Below are 23229 nucleotides of genomic sequence, written 5' to 3' on the forward strand. Positions count from 1 at the left end.
AGGAAGAGGAAAATGTGTTTTTGCCAAGAATAAGCTCCTTGCTTCAATTTCAATTCAGCATTTAGTCCCAGGCTCATAAACTCCAGCAGGGCCTGGACCAACTGAGAAATGAAATTCTCCCCCAGCCCTGAGTCTCCAGATAATAACCCAAGATTGTAACCAGCATGATTTTCCCACGCACACACAGCCAAACAAAACTGGGAAATGAAGACGGGACCCGCTGCAGCAGTTTGGGTTCAGCTCACATCCAGCAGGCCCCCAAGAGTCCCCTCAGGGGTACACAGGCATTCCTTGAGCCCCAGACAGGAGGGTTTCAGCTGGGGAACCTTAGCACCCTGGGTGACCTCAGGCCCTCAGTGCCAGACACCCAGACTCCACGAGACTGCACTGCCATAGATGATGCGCACGGTCAGGCGGAGCTGGCCCTGGGGACGCCCAGGGCCACTGCATGCTGTGGATGGCAGGCAGCCCAGCCAAGCCAGCACTAAAGGAAGGCCGTGCATGTCTGGGACATGAGAGAATTCTGCTCTGCGCATATGCACGGGAGCTTGGGCAGAGCAGTAAACCAGTCACCCAGAGCGGGCCAGCACCAAAGGGCAAGCAGAGGGTGATGGAGAAGTGTGGGTGATTTTGCAGATGCCATTAGCATCATAATGCTGCAGCAATCACTGAGCTGACATCATCCTTGCTGTGTGCCCGCTTAGTGCTGTGGACTGAATGTTAGCGTCCCCCCAGCCCTGCCAAATTTACGTGTTGAAGCCCCTAATCCCCAGTGTGATGGCATTTGGAGATGAGGCCTTTGAAGGAAATTTGGGCTAGATCAGATGATATGGGTATGACCCTCATGATGGGAATAGTGTCCCTATGAGAAGAGACGCCGCATGAGCACACAGCGAGAAAGCCGTCGTCTGCAGCCAGGAAGAGTCCTCACCCAACCCACCCCTGCTGGCACACTGATCTCAAACTTCCCAGCCTCCAGAAGTGTGAGAAAATAAATGTCTGTTGTTGAAGCCATTCCGACTATGGTGTGTTGTGATGGCAGCCCAAGCTGACTAAGACGCCTAGTCAGAGTTTTAATCCCTGCAAGGACACCTCAGAGTCCTAGAGTTTGCAAACATGCTGTCAAGACCAGAGAACAGGACGCAGCAGTGTGGACAGGTGGAGTGAGTCCCACCCAGAGCACATTTGCATCTGTTCATCTTCCTGTCTCTGTTCCGGCTCATCCCACTCCACACAGCGAGGATGACCTCCTCGTAGGCTCCCCAGCATTCCAGGCTCCTGTCCTCCAGTCACCTAAGTCTCCCTCCAGCATAGTAGAGGGCTTCCTGGCAGGTTGCCTGAGAACTTCCTGTACCTGGCAGGTTGCCTGAGAACTTCCTCTGGAGCCCAAAAGTGCAGAGGCCTGGACCCACCCAGGAAGGCTGATTGTGTAGCTCTGGAATCTGAATTTGGGGCAAGGGCCACAGATGTTTCTGGTAGGAAACTCTGATGTGCGGAAGCCCGAAAACCTTTAGAAGCACACAAACCTGACTTTGAGGCCCAGCCCTGCCACTTTTCCGCTGTGTGACCACAGGTAGACCTCAGCCTTACTGAGCCCCAGTTTTCTTATAGTCAGATTACACTGGAAATCAGGAATTCTGGATTCATTCTGAAACCAACCCTCTATTAATTCTTTCAGACAGGCATGCGTGATTGATTTCCTGGGTCTTTCTATGTCCTGAATTGCCCTATCACACAAAATTGATTTTGAGTATGAAATTCAATACTCAGAGACGTTATTGGATCCCTGCACTTTGAAGGCCTTGCCCCATTTCCTACAGCAATTTTGTTAATAGAAGACTAACGTCATCTGATTCTCATGCTTTTGTAGACAAAAGTTCCTTTTCTTTTCTTTTTTAGTTTTGGTTTCGGTTTTTCTGGGAGCCCTTTGTCAATCATATTCTGAAATTTCAATATAGGTGACCAGCTATGACACTTTTTTCGTTGTTCATCTGTTTTTGTCTTGCTTGACATTTTCTCCTCCTTTTCAACCTGAGCATTCGGGACTTTTCTGTTTGTTATGTAATATTCTCATCTATTTTTATTTAAACAGTGTCAGCCCTCCTTTGTTCTGTTCTTTCCCTCTGGCACATCCATGTAGAGGAATGCTCAAGTTTCAGAATGTAGCCGCGTCTCAACTTTTTTTTTTTTTTTTTTTTTTTTCATTTTCCATCTCATTATCCCTTTAGGTTCTAGTCCAGTGCTTCCTAAATTGCAATATACGCGTGTTGCCTGGGTCTTTAAATGCTGGTTGTGATCCTGAGACTGCATTGCAAACGAGCCTTCGGGTGGTGCTGATGCCGTGGGGTCTGTGGCCCCCACTCCGGGCAGCCAGGCTCCAGCACAATTTCTCGGCGTAAATTTCTAATCACAGGGCACTCTTCAGCTCTGCCTGTCCTACCATCCCCCGAGGTACCGAATTTTCATTGCCAAGCTCTATGAATTCATTCTTTCTCATACCTCTTATTCTTGTTTCATGGGTGCAACATTTTCTTATCTCTCAGGGAATAATAATTACTCCTACTTTTAAAGTTCTAATTTCTTTATTACTTCATATCTCTGGGAGTTTTTCTATCCATATACTCATTTCTGATGCTGACATTCCTCTGATATTTGGTGATTCTTTTTTTATTTTTTTTTTTTTGAGATGAAGTTTCACTCTCATTGCCCAGGCTGGAGTGCAGTGGTGCGATCTCAGCTCACCGCAACCTCTGCCTCCCAGGTTCAAGCGATTCTCCTGCCTCAGCTTCCTGAGTAGCTGGAATTACAGGCATGAGCCACCACACCCGGCTAATTTTGTATTTTTAGTAGAGATAGGGTTTCTCCATGTTGATCAGGCTGGTCTCAAACTCCTGACCTCAGGTGATCTGCCCACCTCAGCCTCCCAAAGTGCCGGGATTACAGGCGTGAGCCACCGTGCCTGGCCACCGTGATTCTTAATTGTGTGTTCCAGCAATCTTGGTAATGGAAGTGCAGTCGCTGTCTGCTTCAGTGTGAGAAGGTTTCCTGCAGGCAGATGTGGGAGTTTTGCAGTGAGCAGGGAAGAGCAGGGAGTACCATTAAGCAGGGATACTTCTACAGCTCCTCTTCTAAATTTAGGCAACCCTCTTTTTTATGGGTTCTATCCCCCTAAAATGCATATGTTGAAGTACTAACCCCCAGGTCTGCAGAATGTGACTTGGTTTAAAAATAGTCATTACAGATAGAATTAGTTAAAATGATGTCATGCTGGCTGGGTGCGGTGGCTCACGCCTGTAATACCAACACTTTGGGAGGCCGAGGTGGGCGGATCACAAGGTCAGGAGTTCAAGACCATCCTGGCCAACATGACGAAACCCCATCTCTACTAAAAATACAAAAATTAGCTGGGTGTGGTGGTGGGGTCCTGTAATCCCAACTACTCGGGAGAATCGCTAGAACCCGGGAGGCAGAGATTGCAGTGAGCCAAGATCATGACACTGCACTCCAGCCTGGCGACAGAGGGAGACTCCATCTCAAAAAAAGAAAAATGAGGTGGTGCTGGGGTAGGTAGGGCCCCTGGTCCAATCTCACCAGTATCCTTAGACAATGGATAGGGAAATCTGACACAGACCCACACACAGGGAGAATACCATGTGAAGATGAAGGCAGAGATGGGAATGATACAAGCCAAGGAAAGCCAAAGATGGCCAGCAGACCACCAGAAGCCAGGGGAGGAGCACGGAAGTTTCCCGCTCATGGCATCAGAAGGAACCAGCCTCATGAATACCTTCATCGCAAACTCACAGCCTCCAGAGCCGGGAGAAAATGCATGTCTGTGGCTTCAGCCGCCCAGTCTATGGTACTTTGTTTCAGCAGCCTGGGCTGAGACAGTGTTCCACCCAGCACCCATCACTCCCCACTGTTCCCAGTGGGAGTCAGAAGCCCCTATCACTGCTGCCTGGGCCAAGTGGGGGGAAAGCACCTTATCAGCTCCCACTTGCCACCGCTGGGGCATCCAGATGGATCCTTGAAGGCGGCCACTGAGCCCCCCTGTGGACTGGGTCCACACCCTCCCTGCGGGCCTGCCTCTCCAGGACTCTTCCCAGCCCTGGCCACGCCCATGTGCCCCTCTCCATCCAGCCCTTTGCTGCCTTCTTGGTAGGGATTCCTTCCAATGTCTGGTACCCTAAGGGCTCTCATCTTTGTTTCTGATCTCGTTTGTATATTTACTTAGTTTCCTTTTAAAATAATTTCCAGAGGAAGGAGCTTAAGTTCAGTCCACCATTTTGAAACAGAAGTTGAAAATTATTTCCACAGCAGACACTTAGTCTAAGAGCAGGCAAAATGAGATAAGACGTCTGCAAGCACTTGGGAGAATGCAACAGTGCTACCCCTAGTTGATCCAAATTTTCTAACACATCACATCCTATTACTTGCAAAGTATTTCTCTTAGCCAGCAACATGCAGGATGGAGGAAATGAGTCTCCAGTTTGAAAAGGACGACACTGTGTTTGGGGCTCGCTCTGGGGTCGTGGGTGGAGGACTGGCCAGGCCATCCCTGGGCTCTGCTACGTGCCTGGGGTGGGATGCCATCTCTCACATCCTGGTCCCTGAAAGATGACCACCACCATGTGCCGGGGGGCTCCTGGAACCTGGATTCTTAGCAACACAAATGGAGTTCAGTGAAGCTACTGCCCAGTCAGGGACAGCTGAAGACAGAGCTTTATCTCCTGCCCCTTCATGGCCTGAGCACCGTGCCCCGACACGTGAGGGTGCACACACACATGCACACACACAGGCATTATCAACCCACTTCCCCAAGGAAAATATTAACTTTGGAAATGTAAGCATGTGGTAGGTCAGCAATGGACTGAGACAGATTCATTTAGATTAGATCAAGCCAGATTCAATTAGAGACAGAGGGGAGGGAACTGTGCTGGCCCATCTCCCCTCCACTGGAGGCCCGCTGTGGTGTCCAGAGGGTCTCAGGTGCTGGTAGGCACTGGCTTCCCAGCCTGTTGGAGGTCTGTGTCCCTAAACCTCAGGACTCCAGCATGCACTGAGGGGCCTGAGCATGACTCTTTCCTCCGTGCGGCCACCTGACAAACAGCCTCTGAAGGTTGGGTGGGCCAGAGAGCTGTGATCACTCATGGGTCCACAGTACTTCCCCCTCAGGAGCCCAGCAGAGGACATGATGAGCTGGCCAGCTCCGGCCACGCAGCGCTGGGTCCATGGTACAGCCTCCGTGTATTTTGTTTTTTTGTTTTTTGTTTTGAGACAAAGTCTCGCTCTCTTGCCCATGCTGGAGTGCAGTGGCATGATCTCAGCCCACTGCAACCTCCACCTCCCAGGTTCAAGTGATTCTTCTGCCTTAGCCTCCTGAGTAGCTGGGACTACAGGCATGCGCCACCACACCTGGCTAATTTTTTTTGTATTTTTAGTAGAGACGGGGTTTCACTATGTTGGTCAGGCTGGTCTCGAACTCCTGACCTTGTGATCTGCCTGCCTCGGCCTCCCAAAGTGCTGGGATTACAGGCGTGAGCCACCGCGCCCGGCCACCTCAGTGTTTTAATAAGGACACAGCCGCCCTGCACAGGGATGAGGTCAGAATGCATCATTACTCTGCAGCCATGATATTAGAGGAGAGGCTGGGAAGGCTGGTAAGTGAGAAGATGTATTGCTTGCCAAACCATTTCCCTTTCCTCTGGAACCCGGGCAAATCACCCAAGCCTCCCTGCAGAGAGTGGGCCTGATGGAGCACTGTCGGTACGTGGGCATCCCTCAACCCTTCCACATGGATCCTGTCAGTCATCACCACGGCAGGGAAGCTGCTGGGTGGAGACCACGGAAGAGCCCCTCCGGAAGGCCCGGAGATGCCCTGAAGGAGAGCTTCATGCTGATGAAAACACAGTTGGGAACAGAGAGTGGCTGGCGGGGGCTAGCAGCTGGGGTGATGGAAATGAGGAGATGTTGGTGGAAGGGTACGGGCTTCCAGTTTGAAGATGAGTAACAGGCCGGGTGCGGTGGCTCCTGTCTGTAATCTCAGCACTTTGGGAGGCTGAGCTGAGTGGATCGTGAGGTCAAGAGATCAAGACCAGCCTGGCCAACATGGTGAAATCCCAACTCTACTGAAAATACAAAAATTAGCTGGGCGTGGTGGCTACTCAGGAGGCTGAGACAGGAGAATCGCTTAAACCTGGGAGGCAAAGGTTGCAGTGAGCCGAGATCACGCCACTGCACTCCAGCCTGGGCGACAGAGCAAGACTCCCTCTCAAAAAAAAAAGATGAGTAAGGCCTGAGGATTGAATGCTCAGCATGACAACTGCAGCTAATAATACCAATAATACTGCACTACACACTTGGATCTGCTAAGACCTCAAGCTTTCTTACCAAAAAGAAAAGGTGACTGGGAGGAAACAGGTGTGTTTATGAAGCTGGTCCCTTGATGATGTATTTGCATATCCTATCATCATGTTGCATGCTTTAAATACACACAATTTTATTTGCCAGTTGTACCTCAATAAACCTGAAAGAAATGCCACAGGGACCCTATACGACTGAGAAATGATGACTCACCTTGCTAGGCCGCTGCGCTGTGAGCTGCCCCTTTGCCACAGTGAGTGCTATGATCTGAATGCTAGTGTCCTCAGCACTCACAGGTGAAAACCTAACCACCGGTGCAGTCGTGTTGAGAGGCGGGGCGCTCGGTGGCTCCTTTGTGAATGGACCAGTGCCCTTGTAAAAGAGGCTCCAGCGAGCCTGCTCCTCCCTACACCAGGTGAGGACACAGAAGGCATCATCTGTGAAAACTGAGCCTTTCCTGGACCCCAAATCTGCTGGCACCTCGATCTTGGACTTCCCAGCCTCCAGAACTGTGAGCACTACATTTCCATTGCTTGTAAGTTACTCAGTGTCAGGTATTTTGTGATAGCAGCCAGAACAAAGGAAGACAGTGAGTGTTTCCTGAACAAGCCGCCCCCCTGAGTGCCCATCCTCGGAGCATGCTCATTTAATTATGTACTAAATCCACACGATGGAAAGCCTGGCAGTCACTGAAATCAGGGCACTCCTTAGGTGTCAATCTATATTAATCCCCAGAACACGCTGAGGAGTGAAAAAGCAACAGGCAGCCGTTTAAGTCGAGGAAACGGGGCGAAAAGAACATGCGCTGGCTCGTGTAGGACACAATACCTCTGGAAGAATGCACGAGCAGTCGTGGCCGAGGTGCCTGGAAGGGGCACGAGCTGCTGGGGACAGAGGTGAGGGCAACTTTCATGTGTCGTTTTACTTTTCTGGAGTTGGTTTTACCATGTCTAGGTACTATCTATTCCAAATAAAATAAATGGCCGGGCGTGGTGGTTAACGCCTGTAATCCCAGCACTTTGGAAGGCCGAGGAGGGTAGATCATGAGATCAAGAGTTCGAGGCCAGCCTGGCCAACATGGTGAAACCCTGTCTCTACTAAAAATACAAAAATTAGCCACACATGGTGGCTCGCACCTGTAATCCCAGCTACTCAGGAGACTGAGGCAGGAGAATCGTTTGAACCCAGGAGGTGAGGGTTGCAGTGAGCTGAGATCGTACCACTGCACTCCAGCCTGGTGACAGTCTGAGACTCTGTCTCAAAAAAAAAAAATTACAATTCTTAAACAAAAAAGTTTAAATATAAACACTTAAAATATACTAACATAAACATATTTCATATCTAACTATATTAATATAAACATGTTTAATATATACAGGCATATATTTTATAATATGTAGAAATTTAGAGCAGGCATGGTGGCTCACGGCTGTAATCCCTGCACTTTGGGAGGCTGAGGTGGGTGGATCACCTGAGGTCAGGAGTTCTAGACCAGCCTGGCCAACATGGTTTAACCCCATCTCTACTAAAAATACAAAAATTAGCCAGGCGTGATGACGGGCACCTGTAGTCCAGCTACTCAGGAGGCTGAGGCAGGAGAATCACTTGAACCTGGGAGGCAGAGGTTGCAGTGAGTCAATATTGTACTATCATACTCCAGCCTGGGCCACAGAGCAAGACTCCATCTCGAAAAAAAAAAAAAAAGACAATATAATTTAAAGAAAATATATGAAAATGCATTTGACCCCTGAACAACACAGACATTAAGGATGCTGACCACCCCCCAGAGAGTCAAACTTAGTGTGTAACTTTTGACTGCCCCAAAACTTAACTACAAATACCCTACTGTTGACCAGGAGGCTTACTGATAACACACACGGTCAATTTGCACACGTTTTCTATGTTCAATGTATTACATACTGTATCCCTACAATAAAGGTTTTCATCCTCACGTCATCACACTGAGTAGACTGGGAGGGTTGGTCTTTGCTGTCTCAGGGGTGGCAGGCATGGAAAAAATCTTCATATAAATGCACTCATGTTGTTCAACGGTCACCTGTGTATTTTAAACAAAGTGTTTTCAGCAATAAGAATATGTGCCATTTAAGGCCGGGCGCAGTGGCTCACACTTATAATCCCAACATTTTGGGAGGATCACTTGAGCCTAGGAGTTTGAGAACAGCCTGGGTAACACAGCGAGATCCCCATTGCTATAAAAGATTTAAAAATTGGCTGAGCGTGGTGGTGCACACCTGTATTCCCAGCTACTCAGGAGGTTGAAGTGGGAGGATCACTTGAACCTGGCAGGTGCAGGCTGCAATGAGCTGTGATTGCGCCGCTGCTCTGTTGCCTGGGCGACAGAGCAAAACCCTGTCTTAAAATAGAAAAGAAAAGTACCAGCTGGGCGTGGTGGCTCACGCCTGTAATCCAAGCACTTTGGAGGCCAAGGCAGGTGGATCACCTGAGGTCAGGAGTTCAAGACCAGCCTGACCAACATGGTGAAACCCCCGTCTTTAAAAATAATAATAAAAATAAAATTTAAAAAAAAAAAAGAAAAGTGCTATTTGAATGGAGTGTATAATGAATTGTTTAGCAGAACAAGTAACACGTTTGTAAACTACAGTCAAGGATCTGGTGACACAGAGCACTTTCCCATGCCTGCCACTCCAGGCCCTGTCTCACAGTGCCCCATCCAAGCACTCCCAGCTCTGGGCCTAACCCCAATCCCTCAGGATGCCCCCAGAAGTCCCCTCCCCACCGCCACCAGCCCACAGAGGCCCCCACCAAAAGCTGTGCACAGGTGGCCCACCCCTCACCCAGCACATGGTGTTGAGCCAGCTGTTTTCGGCTGTTTGCTCAACTCAAACCATTAAGGGCTCAGTGAGCTCACCCACCAGGCTTTTTGCTGCAGAAAAAAACAACCTGAGATTCTAGGCCTAAAGAGCAGCAAGGGCTGAGTGAGATGAGCGCTTCCTGTGCACCAGGCGCTGTTGCAGGCTCCTTACCTGCATTAACTCATGCAGTCCCAAGAACCCCATGTCCCTGATGAGGAAACAGGCACAGAAAGGTCACCTGATGTGCTCTTGAGCACATCACAGTTAGTGAGAGGCAGAGCCCTGTCTGAACCCTGGCGCAGCCCAGGGTCTCACTCTGAAGGAAGGTGGCCAGCCCCTGGTCAGCATCAAAGAACTCTTTAAATCTCAGCTCCACCTGGAACTAGCTGTGCAGCCTGCAGCAAGTTCCTCAGCCTCTCTGGTCTCTGGTTCCTTCATCCATGAAGCGGGGAAGATAATAGGCACCTGGCAGGACTGTTGTAGGAACTAAATCAAACAGCATCACGTGCAAATGCAGTTCCGCATGGCATCATCGCAGCTTATTTAACCAGTGCAGCAGGCATTTAGTGTAATTGCCTACGGCTTCCAAGTGGCAGCTGTTATCTGTGCCTAAGGGGACTCCCCAGAGGGGCCCACGTGCTCAGAGCCTTTGGAGACCATCAGGCATGGCCATCGGCCTCCCTAGGACACGGCAGTGACGGCGTCAGAGTCCTGGGTCCCCGGTCCTGAGTAGAGGGAAAGGGCGTGGGGGATCCTGAGATGTCACCGCAGGGTGGAAGGAGCCAGTTGCAGCACCTCCAGCCACCAGGCAGCTTCCACACCTGTCCTCTTTCTTAATTCTCCTGAGGCCCCTGTGAGTCTCACTCCACGTCACAGATGAAGAACTGAGCTGCCCGTGGTCACAAAGCTGATGTGAAGAACTCTGTCCTGGCAGGGGCTCCTGAGGCAGCTATGCCTGCAGCAGATCCACTCCTGCGTCCCCTGGCCGTTGCCCTTCCTGCTCACTCTGCATTCCTGCAGGGCAGCGACAGTGTCAGAGTCCTGGGTCCCTGCGGCGGATCCACTCCCATGTCACCTGGCCGTTGCCCTTCCTGCTCACTCTGCATTCCTGCAGGGCAGCGACAGTGTCAGAGACCTGGGCCCCTGCGAGCGGCGGATCCACTCCCGTGTCCCCTGGCCGTTGCCCTCCCTGCTCACTCTGCGTTCCTACAGGGTTCCCAGGGCACTGCAGTCCTGACCCCCCCGCTGGCCAGGACTCCCCTCCTTGGGCCTGGTTACCAGACACTAGGGAGAAGATGCAGGTCACATGCACAGGGACACTCTGACAGGGCCTGTGGGGAGCCTCCCTGGACTCAGGGGTCCACACAGGCCTGCACCAGTGTCCTCTGCCCTAAGCTCAGCCACAGGGATGGCCAGCAGCGCCTGGCCTGTGCCAAGCTCATCTTCTCCTCCCCAGCTCACTTCCTGGTCCCATGCCTGGAACTCCCTCTCTGCTGGGGGGAGCACCATCCCCATGGGAATCACCAATTTGGACTCATCCAGGACACACTCCAGGGCCAGGGTCAGACCATGTGTCAGGGTCCAGCAGTCCACCATCCCCCGGGGCCCTGACCTGTCTAAACTGGCCCTGGGCCTAAAGCTGGGTGCTTGGACCCTCACACATATTTGAGATGCCCACAGGATGAACTGGAGGGTCGGGGAGAGGAGCAGGGCCCATTGGTTCCCACACTCTGTGCCCAGAAAGGAGACTCACTGCACTGGGACCCAGGGTGGCAGGGTCGGACAGAGTGAGAGACCCAGCTGGACTCTCAGGGTGACATACACACACCCCAAGGAGGGGGCTCCCCTTTGCACACTTGCCCTGATGTGTGCAGTGGGCCGGGGTTCCTGGCACCAGACAGACTCTGCAGCTCTCAGAATGCTACTGGGGTGGAGAGGACCCCAGGCTGCTCCGGAGAGAAGGTGGAAGCCTGGGCTGCACTCCAGAGAGCTGATGGTGGCCTGGTGGGTTCCCCACTGACAGGCAGGGGTCCCTGGGGCCTGCAACATCATCTTACCATGCATGAGGTCTTCGCCCCCCACTCCAAGGCTCTGGGGCTCACAGCTCCCCTCCCTCAGGGGTTGCTGCAGCACCGAGACACAGCCAGGCTCTCCACCATGGCTGGCTAGGCTCGGGGCCCAGACTCCCCGGGGCAGGGACTCTGTCTTGGATGGCAGCCCTCATGACCTGCAGCCCCACAAGTGCCAGGAGCAACAGTGTGAGACAGAGGGAGAATAGGGGCTGCCACATCCAGGGGAGGTCAGAAGGCACTCATAGGGGACGGAAGCCTGGGGACACGGAGGTGGCGCTCAGCAGCCAAGATGGAGTGTACAACTCACAGGCATGCCAGGCACATAGCAACGACCCTCGGCGTGTCTCAGCCCAGCAGGCTCGCCTCCAGGGACCTCAGCAAAGAGGTGATGACATGTTCAGGTCTTTTTTTTTTTTTTAAGAGAAAAACACAGGTGTCGCTATGTTGCCCAGGCTGGAGTGCAGTGGCTATTCACAGGCACAATCCCACCACCGATCAGCACGGGAGTTTTGACCTGTTCCATTTCTGACCTGGGCCGGTTCACCCCTCCTTAGGCAACCTGGTGGTCCTCCGCTCCCGGGAAGTCACCATATAGATGCCCACATGTTCAGGTCTTGAAGCGACCAGAGCCCCCAGCAGCAGGAGACCAGTCAGTGCATGAAAGCAGGTCCCTAAGGTGGAATATCACGCAGCTTTAAAGTGTGTGGGGGCCAGTTTTTAACGACACTGACCAGGGCTCTCTGCAGTGCGCCTTCTCCTCGCCACATCTCTTTACCCCTGCGAGCCACATGGGGCAAGACCTGAGCAAGACGGAGGAAACCAGGGGGTCTGGGTTGAGCCCCAGTGAGTCATGCCCACCAGGGGTCCCTGGACACCTCTCTGGTGACATCTGCCTCCCTGGAGACCTGAGCCCAGAGCTGTGGCTCCTGCAAGTTCAGGGAGGCATTGCCCTCGTGAGGAGGAAGGCTTTCCAAGGCTCCAGCCACCCCTCAGTGTAGCCACTGAAGGCAAACATTGACCCACAATGTTCTGTGCAAGCTCCGGCTCAGCCCAGGATGTCCACAGGCCCTGACCACGAGACTTCGAATCCAGGCAGAGAGAGCAAGGCCTCAACCACTGAGCCCTTCAAAGGCTGGTGGGAAGTGCTCTGTTAATTCCAACCACATGGCAAATTAAGTCCTATTTAGCCTGTTTCCAAAATATTTTCCTCTCTTGATTTAAAGAAAGCTGGAGCCGTGCCATTGTTCAGACTGGGTGGAGCCCGGAGAAGGGAGAGCCAGCGCCCGTGCCCACGGAAGCGCAGCCTATGGTCACCGTTGGCTGCAGACACGCTGGTGCTGGTGCAGACAGACGGAGGAGTGAATGGGCAGGTGGAGGTGGGAGAGGGAAGCATGATGCGTGGATGACCAAGAGGGCGGGGAGAGCGCAAACTTGCTTTGTTGACAGCTTCAAATCCGACAGGATTGTCTTTTTGAACGTTTCAATTAAGACCGTGATGTTCTTTGGCCCAGGCAGCTTTGTTCTGCATTTCCTCCTCCCCCACCTTCTTGGAATGTCTGGGCTGGAGAGGGGAACACAAAGGGAGACCAAAGGAAAGCGTTGTCCTGTCCCCTGAGGCTGAGCTCAGGCAAGGCCCCCATGTAATGGGGGGACGCCTTCAACCACCCCGCAGCATCTGGGGTGGCCTGCTCCAAACCCCTCTCCAATCGGTGCCCAGTCCCACCCCTCCCCTGGAGCAAGTTCCAGTCCACATCCCGCTTGCCCCTCAGCAGCAGAGGACAAGTTGGACCCTTCCTCCTCCCAGAGGTGAGCCACTCTCTGGCATCTAAAGAGCAGCTCGCCTCCTGCAAGCCCAGGCCAGCCTCCGGGAAGGTGGGAAGCATGCCTTGCTGGCAGCCCCTTGCCCAAGATTGCAGCCCCTTCCAGAGCTGGTCTGCAGGCCCGTGGCTGCCTGACGAGGGGTCCAAAGGTCCAGCCCTTTGCATTCGCCAGGCGCAGCTCTGAGAGCCGGCCCCACCGAGTGCCGTAGGACCAGCCGAAGCCTCAGTTCAACTGCCCAGAGCCTCCCTCTGCCCAGCCCCACAGCCTGCCGCCCCGCAGGGATGCCTTCTAAAATCGCCCCACCCAACTCTCCAGTTCTGAATCTGTTTCCAGGAAAAGTCAGCTCTGGCAGCAGACCTGGGAGACAGATTCTAAAGGTAAATGTTGGCCAGGCGTGGCGGCTCATGCCTGTAATCCCAGCACTTTGGGAGGCTGAGGAGGGCGGATCTCGAGGTGAAGAGATCCAGACCATCCAGGCCAACGTGGTGAAACCCCATCTCTACTAAAAAACACAAAAAGTAGCCAGGTGTGGTGGCGCATGCCCGTGGTCCCAGTTACTCAGGAGGCTGAGGCAGCAGAATCACTTGAGCCCAGGAGGCAGAGGTTGCAGTGAGCCGAGATGGCACCATTGCACTCCAGCCTGGCAACAGAGGGAGACTCTGTCTCAAAAATAAGAATAAAATAAAGGCAGATGTTGGAGCTGCTCCCTGACCCGCCTGAGGGCGATGGAGACCAGAGAGGCCTTGGGTGCTGCTAAGGCATAAAAGATGAATCGTGCCTATGGTGAGCAGGGCCAGGAGACCTGCAGAGGAGGACGCAGGGGCCAGCGCAGCATCGCTAGCCCTGAGAGACGTGGGCACATAGGACCAGGGAACTGAACAGCCCTTGGATGAGGTCACTGATTTACTGAAAATGAAAACAGGCTTCGGGTGATCCATGGCCCACTCAAGACACAAGGTGAGATCTCAGGGGCCTCCCTGGCAGCCCTGAGGGAAGCCCTAATCTGAGCCAAGGACAGGGAGCAGAGAGTGAGCTCAGGACCTCACTGCACGAGCACCACGCTTCAGAAAAGATGGAATTCCGGACCTGGCAGGCTCCCCACAGCACGTTCCGGGCCCCAGTGTGCAAAGAACAGGACTCGAGGCCAGGGATGTGGAACCTTAGCGGTGCAACTCCCAGATCCCTGAACCCACTAAGAGGAGAGGGCAGGGCAGCCCACTCCCCTATGAGGAGACAGTGTCCCGTCTGACTGATGACCCTGCAGAGGCTCAAATGAGGCAGCTTCCAGGCAGTGCCAGAGGAGACAAGTCCCCTTCCCTCCTGCAACCAGCATCACCGTGGCACAGCCCAGTGGGAAGGTGCTGGTCTGTGAGAGGAAGAACAAGATCATCTCCCCATGTTCCTAGAGGGCTACAGGGCTAGGTGGCATGCCGTCGCAGGGGCTGGAAATACATGCCCATTTGGGGGTGCCACATCAAGGTCCAGAACCACAGGTAAGGAAGGAGGTGCCGGCACAGAGGGCTTTAGCCTCCTGCAAGGACCCAGGTTACAGAGCTCACACTATGGCTTCTGGTTCCTGGAGCTGGCAAGAAGCTGGGGCCTCTGAGAATTGGAAATGCCAGCATTGCCACAGCAGACAGCAGAGGCACAGCAGAGGTCTCAGAAGTGGGCCTGCTTGAGCAGCTGGGCTGCATAGGAAGGAAACCTACCAGGTTCCATGTTCCCAGGAAGGGCTGGGGATGCCCTGGGCATTCATGAAAAGGCCCCAGTGGTGAGCGGCGCGCTGCTGGAGGTCCTCAAAGGCCAGGCTGATGGCAGCAGACGCTGCTGCAGACCTCGGCTCTGCGCAGCGGGGGCAAGGACAGGAGCCCAACCTGGCGGAGGCCAAGTGGCAGTGCCCAGGCCAGAAACGGGCGTGAGTATATGATGAGGAACAAGAGCTGAGTGCCCAGCAAGTGCTGAGAGCCAAGCAGTCATTTGCCTGCCATCAGAATAAATCAAGGTTGGGGGACACAATGGTTTGAACATGTCCCTCCAAATTACAGGTATTGCCAGTACACTTGAACGTGTCAAGAGGTGGAGCCTTTAAGAGGTGACCAGGCTGGGGGGGGCTCCTCCCCCTCAAGTGGGGTTAGCTGTGCGTATGAAAAGGCTTGACTCCTCCACCTCCCGCTGCAGGGGACACAGCATACCTGGCCTCCGACGACTGGGCACCAGGCACCATCCTGGAAGCAGCGAGCAGCCCTCACCAGGTTCCCAACCTGCCAGCCCCTTGATCCTGGACTTCCAGCCTCTGGAACTGCCAGAGGAGACCTATCTGTTCTTCCTCAGTTACCTGTCCTCGGGTGTTTTATTGTGGCGGCACTAAGCGACTGAGACAGACGGCCAGGAGACTGAGGGCAAAGGCGCTCTAGAACACCCGTGGGTCCCCGGGAGAAAGGCCCTGCAACTTCCTGGCAAGGATGGCCAGTCACATTCCTGGGTCCTTCTCCAAAGGGGCAGCCGGAGAAACTGGAAGGCCCAGGCCCTTCCGGGACTGTTGAGGGTGATTCTGGGCACCTGAAGTGCCCCAGGCCCAGAGTAGCAGGGCTCTCCCTCTTCACGGAGGGTGAGTCAGGCGTCCCTGCCCTGGCCCGCTTGCCCAGGGTCCTCATCCATGTGAGATGAAGTCTGAAGACATCACCGGGCCTTCCCAGCACCCCAGCCCAGGGCGGGGCTGCACGAGTGATAAGTGAAGACACCCCGGACTGCCCTTGATGAAGGCTGGTTCTCTTCTACTTTCTGACTGCCACCTCCCCACTCTGCACCTTCACCCCTTCTCAAGAACCACAGCCTCCAGGGCCCACCTCTGTGTTTCTGAGGAAAGCATTAGGGTCGGGGCATGGATGGTCTCCCTGCTTGCATTGTAACAGACGCATAGCAGGCAATGCTCTAGTATAAGAAAAGATTTTCTAATGGTGGGGTTTCTGGCAAAAAGGCAGGGCCATGAGGCAGTTAGTGCTGTTGGACAAAGAATTGCTTCTGTATCTATCTCAAAGCATTAAAATGGGCATCAAATCAATATTTCTTTAAAACAAACAAACAAAAAACTTGGCCTACCCTCCCCCAATGCACGCTGAGCTTGTCTCTAGCGCCACTAGAGTTCTGGAGACATTTTACTCCATCTTGCCTGTTACCTGTTAATTTCTCCCTTCCCTCCCCTCCATCTTGCCTGTTACCTGTTAATTTCTCCCTTCCCTCCCTCAATTGTGAGCTCACTGAAGGCAGGGGTAGGACTGAAGTATCCTCTGAATCTTTGACCTCAGGCGCTTAGGGACTAGGGGACTGGACAGAGATGAGGCAGGCAGAGTCCAGCCCCCCCAGAGCCACCTCCCAGCCCTGAGTGTGTGCTTGGCAAGTCCCTGATGGGATCCCAGGAGAGGCTGAGACTTGTGTGTGTCTCCCCTGCCAGGCTGTGAGCGCCCCGGCAGGCTAGTCCAGGCCAGCCCGGCTGCTGCCTGACGCCAGCCCAGGTCCTGGCCCCCAGAGAGTGCCTGGTGAAGTCTGGCTGGCTGAGCTCTGACCCAAGGGAGTAAGGAATTACTTCCTTCCCGGAGGCTTCATTTTGAGAATAAATTTAGTAATTTTTAAACAAATCGTACTGACTCTCCCAGTTGTATTTGTTTAGTTAAATTAATTCTATTTTAATATTTCCATTAGCCATTTAATTTATTCTAAAACCTGGCACTGCAAAGTAATAAAACTTCTCAAATATTGACAGACAGAAAGTAAATGTCGCCCAGCTACAACCATCTGTTTTTCCTCCAAATTCCTCAAGATGGAGAGTGTACCGCCGTGCTTGATTTACGGCCTTCCTGGGCCGGTGCGTGCGGCTTACTGGCAGCCTCCTGCCGCCCCTGAGCCAGCGCTGCTGGGGGTGCCTTTCTGGACTCAACAGGGTGAGAGGGGAGGGAGGCGAGGGTTTGGGGGATGGTGAGAAAGTCTACACGGAAGATGTAGCGGTGAAATGGAGCCCCGGCTTTAAAATGCGTAAGCTGGCTGAAATGCAAAAGCTCGCTGCTTTCCTGCCACCTTCCCCAGCGCCAGCTGCCCTGCAACGTCCCTGGCGTGCCAGCCCAGAAGCGGCATACGCCACCTCCCCTACACCACCTGTGCCTCCACCCCCTCTCTCCCACCCTCCTACCCTGCTCCTTGGATGAGAGATAGGCACCCTCCTTCCTGGCAGTCTAGCCAGGGAAGGGTCACCCCCTTAGAATCGGGGTCTCCCAGGGCCGATGGCTCAGAACGTCTCTACTGCGCATGGCTCCTAAGGGTGTGCACTAGCACTGAGGGTGACGGAGCCTGGCTCCGTGGTCAGCTCCCCTTCAGCCAGGTGTGGTGTGGGCTGAGGGAAAGTCTCCAGGCTGGATAAGAGACACAGCTGGATGCAAACCTTGGTCCCATCTCTCCTGACCTGTGGGAGCGTGCCCCTCACCTCTCAGCAGAGCAGCAAGGGTACGGGATTCCCCACAGGGGTGCGGGTGGGTGCATGTGCCCCATGCCCAGCCCCATGCCCAGCCAGGCCTAGCCCATAACCAGGACCCAGCATCTCCTGGAAGAAAAGCTGTCACCTGGGCCTCTGCTCTCTGGACTTCCCCCAAGCAGAGCGCCAGAGAGGGAGGCCACACAGCCCCACCCCGGCACTCCCCACCCGTCAGCCCATTTCAACGTGACATGTGTTTACATAGCACGCATGCTTACAATTCCTCTCCGACCACCGGGCAAAGCCTAGGCAGCCACAAATATTTCACAGTGCTTGTCAGGGCCGGCAGCCCCAGCCTGCCCCACCTGCGCCTCCCTCACTGTCCTTGGTGCTCCCGCCACCTCTGCCCGCAGCCTGCCGCAGTGCTGCCCACTGTAGGGGAGGCCATGCACCACCGAGCACTCTGCGGGCCCTGCTGGAGTCTGTGCAGTGGATGGAGGGCCGACCACGCGTGTGTCCAAGTGTGTGTCAGCCCCACAGTTTGCTCCAGGGACACCGAGATGCCTCAGGGTGCTCAGGGCCCTGCGGGGGTGACGCACCAGCAAGTGAGGAGAAGTGCCAGCATGCCCCAGGTGCAGCAGTGGCATCTGCAAGAACACAGCAGGGCACAAAAGATGGGCACCCAGCCTGCTGGGAGGACCAGGAGAGGATTCTGAGAGAAGCGAAGCAGCAGGACGCGAGCCCTTCAGATTAGGAAGTCCTCCAGGGAGGGGGGCAGTGTGGGTGAAGGGTCAGGGGACAGAGCAGTCTCCCCACTTCAGTGAACCCCACAGCTTGCCTGGCTGCAGCAGAAGGTGTGAGAGGAGAGGGGGAATGGGAAAGGCCGAGACCTGCAGCTGGGAAGAGAGCACAGGTTTCACCCTGAGGGCAGCGGGGAGCCACGGCAGGCTTTAGCCTTCCGGAGGAACGGGCTCCAACTCAAATCTGAGACAGCCCTGCGAGAGCTGTGGGGCGCTGAAGGAACCCAGCCTGGGAGGAAATGCCGAAGACGGGAAAGAGCAGGCTCGGGAAGGCCCTGGGAAACTTTTTTCCAAAGGCCTGGCCATGGTTGGGGCAGGGTCTCAAGGAGGTGTGTTGGCCAGGCAGCACCACGTAGAACGTGTAGACTGGCAGGGCCGTGTGTTGGGGAGTGATGCCTCTGACACAGGAGGAGCCTCAGGATGCCTTGGCGGATGTTGCTGAAGGGAACTGCACTCAGGTAAGGCCTCTGACATCGCGTCCAATAAAGGAGCACAGAGCAACTGCTGCGCGGCCACTCTGGCCACACAGGGCTCCCCCTAGAACTCGGAAATGGGACCAGAATGTAAGAATTACACACTGTGCAAAGGACAATTCTGGCAGTGCAGCCAAAGGGGACAGCAGCAGGGGTGCGTGATTCCAGGAGCTTCCCTTCACTAGAACCCTGGAGCCTTCCCAGGCCCCTAGTCCCAGCAGCCTTACTAGAGACCTGCAGAGACCTGGGCTCCTCCAGCCCTGGCTTCCCCCAACCCCACACTCGAGGACAAAACCTGCTGGGTGTCAGGCAGGAGCAGGACCTCCAGCACGGCTGTGGTCCCACCACGGGTCCCGCCACAGGTCCCACCACGGGCCCCAACACAGGGTCCCAACACAGGGTCCCACCGCAGGTCCCACCCCGGGTCCCACCGCAGGGTCCCACCGTGGTCCTCATTTCTCTTTTAAGCCTCAAGGGAGCCATAGGTGTGAAAACACAGAAGAGACTGCACAGGTGAGGGAAGGAAGCAAGAGAAATGACAATTCCCATGAAAGAGCACAGGGCACGGGGGGCGGGCAGCTCCAGCCCAGGTGGCTGGGCAACACCACACTCTACCTACCATGGCCCACTCCCAGCCACGTGGACCTTAGTCCTGGAGCCCCAGCCTGTGGTGTCTAGGCCCCTGCAGCACGTGCAGCACGTAGACACGCACGTCCCTGCGGCACGCTGCACCCCATCTCCCCGGTGAAGCCCCCACGGCCTTCTCCCATTTCTTGACTGCATATTTGAGTCTTCGCTCATCCCAACAAGTTCTGCTGACATTCTGGGAATTAACGAAGCCGGGTGCAGCCTGCCAACCTCACAGCTCCAGAGGCGGAAAAAAGGAGTTGTGCATTCACAGCCAAAAGAGGAGTTCATAAATTTTCATAAAATTACTAGATGTGTGTAATTTATAGCCGAGGCCAGACACTCCAAGCCCCCAAGGAGCAGAGCAATGGCTGCAAGGAGGCGTCGTGGGAGAATGGCCACCGTGTGCTCTGCCATGCTCTGAAGGACAGCAGGGAGGGGGCAGGTGATGGGAAAGGGGCCCAGGAAGTAGTAACCAGAAAAATGGGGCAAGGGCAGCACTTGTTCTGTTCTTGTGCCCAGCTATCCTTGAGCATCAGACAGAGTGAGCACCTGAGCAGACGGCCAGCCTGGAACACCTCGGGGACCCTCCTCAGCTGCCAAGTGAGAAACACCGAAGTTGGCCTCCGCACACTGCAGCCCCTGGAGACAGCATGGCCCTCCCTGCTGCTGGCAGAAATCAAAAGTGCCTTGAGACAGGGACATCACCACGGCTGGGCAGCTGACCTGCTGCAGGGCAGCTACCAATGCTTAGGTGACAAACACCGCATTAGCCACCTGCATCTTCACACACATGGGGTGCTCGGTACTGACAAGCACACACAGGCCAAGATGCTCCCCCCACCCAGCCAAAAAAACAGAAAAGCTCTGCAGGTGTCTTAGGACCTATTACCTGACAATGCCCTGAGCCTTTGGTGTACCCATTTTCAGGTGACACAAGTCTGAGCAGCTGTGACCTTTCCAAGGTCACACAGGTAGTCAGTGGCAGAAGTGAGTTTCAGATTCAGATCTGACACCTCCAGCACCCACACTGTCCCCCAACTGTGTGTCCTTACACCTGTGACAATCAGAGACAGCCACGTTTATGTCATTGTCGTGCCTGTAACACATAAGAAACCATAGTTTATTGCTAAGTCTATTTTTAAAGATAATGAAGAACTGTACATGCCGACTCTATTTGAGAAGACAAAGCAGCAACAGAGAGCAGAGGACTCCCCTCCTCCTGTGGACTTACAGCCACAGGTGGCCGGAAGCCTGGGAGGAAGCCCGGCCAGGTGTGGGGAAACATTTCCCCATCGCTGGCCCCACCAGGCTGTGATTTATCTGCAGCCCCTGGACCCCTAGGCTTTTGGGGAGCTTTTCAGCACCCACATGCTAGGCCAGTCCTGCAGCTGTCCCTGGAGGGGCCACGGCCATCATGGGAAGGATGCCAGGCCAGGGAAGTGGGGACTCTGATGTGAGCCCCAAAGAGCTGCCCTCTGCTGAGAGGCTGTTATTTCCTGACAAACGCACCTCCAGAACAGCCTCGCTGTTAGGATGAAAAGCCATCTTGGAGAGGGGAGCAAAGGACGCCCCACAGAGGTGACTCCATTTCCACGGTCGAGTGAAGCAGGCAGCCCACCCCATCCATCACGAGAGCTGCCCTCCTGCCAGACCATCCCAAGAGCTCTGAGGACAGTTGAGGTCACAGAGAGTTTAGGAACATAAGAGGCAGGGTGGAAAGAGAAGAGAAGGACAGTGATCTTGACCACGGCAGCCGCAGGGTGATGTGACTGCATGGTCTGTCGCGAGCTGGGGTGGTGGGCAGCCTCTGACCACTGTATGCAGCTGAGCAGACAGCAAGGTTCGTCACCACCCTGCCCCACCACCTGCTCAGTGGGCCGTGACACTAGCAAGCCCACCACCACTGTGCGAGTCACAGTAGGTGGAGTTGGGCTCCAGTGGGCCACCTGGGAGGCCAGCCAGGCCACAGACTGGCACAGAAAAGGAAGATTAAATCCTGAGGGCACCAGAGGTGAGGGCTTGGGGTCACCAGACCCGGGTTCAAGCCTGACCACGGAACCTCAGGCAAGCAGCTCCAGTTCTCTGAGGTTCGTTTTCCTCGTCCATCCACAGGGACTGAGGATTCCTGTCCAGCAGTACAATGGGATGAAATGAGATCACGTGTTTGCCAATGAGACATTTAGATAACATTACAGCTGCTGGGGCCTGGAGGCTGCGCGGGTGGGGCACTGTGCCATCTCCAATGGGCCTGCAGCCTCCCGTTCAAAGGCAGCGCAATGGTCATTCCCATTTTACAGAAGAGATGACTGAAGCTCACAGAGGGAAGGAAGTAGGTCAAGTCCGCAGGGCTAGGAAGTGGCAGTCAGGCCCAGAACTCTGGTCTACCTGGCTCCAAGGACCCAGCCCTTCCTTGGACCCCAGCCCCTCCTGGATGAGGAGCCTATAGATCCTGACTCTCCTTGCAGAGACCAGAAGTGGAGGCATTTTCAATGTGCACATTTTCCTTCCCTAAGATTCTTCCAAAACTGCAGCAGTACAGACAGGAGGCTGGAAGAGGTGTTTCCTGCCCTGGGGTTGGGGGCGCTCATCCCTCCCCTGTTCACCAGGAGTCCCTCTGCGCCCCTCGCCCTCCTCCACAAGGGCTGTCTGATGGTGGCAGGAGGGTAAACTTTTTGTCATTCAAAGACGCCTCCCGCCAGGCAGATCAACTAGGCCCTGGCCTCCCGCCTCCCCTGACCTTACATGTCACCTTGGAGAGTAACCCAAGCTCTCCACTCTCTTTCCTCTCAGAGTCAGGACTGATATTGTTTTTGCAAAGAACAGTTTCAGAGGCTCCCTCGGGCTGCGCAGGAATTAAATCACAAGTGTCCCAGTGCAGGGACAGCCGACAGGATCAGTGTCCCCATCAATCTTCCCACGGAGCATTGCAGGCTCTGGCTGAGAAGGATTTACGGGGTAGGAGGGGTGTAGGACAATGGCTGCCCCTCCCAGGCCCTGCCGGCAGCCTTTTCCCACGGTTGGCTCCGACCAGGCCCTAATGGATGGGTCAGGAAGGTCAGCTCACCGGGAGTTCGCTCCTTCGTGCCAGAGGTTGCCCCCACAGTCAGCTCAGGCTGGGGGCTTACTGCTGGGGTCACTTACTCTTTATTCTCTTCTGTATTTTCCAAAGTCTCTGCAAAGAGCATGTATTACTTTTAAAATCAAAGGAGGAGAGAAAACAATAACATTGTTTTGTTTTGTCTTGTTTTGTTTATAAGCGTGTTTTTCTCCAGTGCTAAGGACCGGGCAGGCATCTCCCACCAGCCTGCAGGGAGTGCGGACACTCGGCAGGGAGCCTGGACTTGCCTGATTTCCCAGGGAACCTACATAAAAAGCCCTTCTCGCTGGAAACAATGCTCTTGCTAAGTGCAGGCACAGACCCCCTCCCCCAGAGAAACCCGAGCCCTGTCCGGATCCCAGCCCAGGAACCGCCCCCAGGCTGGCGGCCGCATTCAGCTGCAGTCCTGCACCCCACCCCATCTCCATCCATCTCCCTCCTCCCCACCGAGTCAGACAAGCTGGGGCCTGGCCCAGGGCTCTGACCCGAGCAGCCGGCCCAGCAACAGCACCATTTTGGTCAGAAAGGTCTGGGTGCTTGGACAAGGCCCTGGTGACCTGGGAGGAGGCAAACGTGGGCCCTTGTCTACTTGCCCTCCCACCTCCACAGACCCTTAGCAAGTTGCTTCACCTCTACGCACCTCCGTTTCCTAATCTCTCACGCACATCATCCCATTC

The 23229-nt window shown here is 54.5% G+C and overlaps 1 long non-coding RNA gene across 1 annotated transcript; it reads left to right on the forward strand.

Moving 5' to 3' along the window:
* Positions 1-11471: 11471 nt before the first annotated feature.
* Positions 11472-22781, forward strand: LOC116540481. The gene is made up of 3 exons (XR_004264459.1): positions 11472-11874; positions 21374-21376; positions 22770-22781. It is a non-coding gene; the product is annotated as an uncharacterized LOC116540481 (long non-coding RNA).
* The last annotated feature ends 448 nt before the right edge of the window (positions 22782-23229 follow it).

This window comes from Sapajus apella, unplaced genomic scaffold (assembly GCF_009761245.1).
Source record: "Sapajus apella isolate SASKATOON/1434 unplaced genomic scaffold, GSC_monkey_1.0 scaffold140, whole genome shotgun sequence".
NCBI lineage: Eukaryota > Metazoa > Chordata > Mammalia > Primates > Cebidae > Sapajus > Sapajus apella.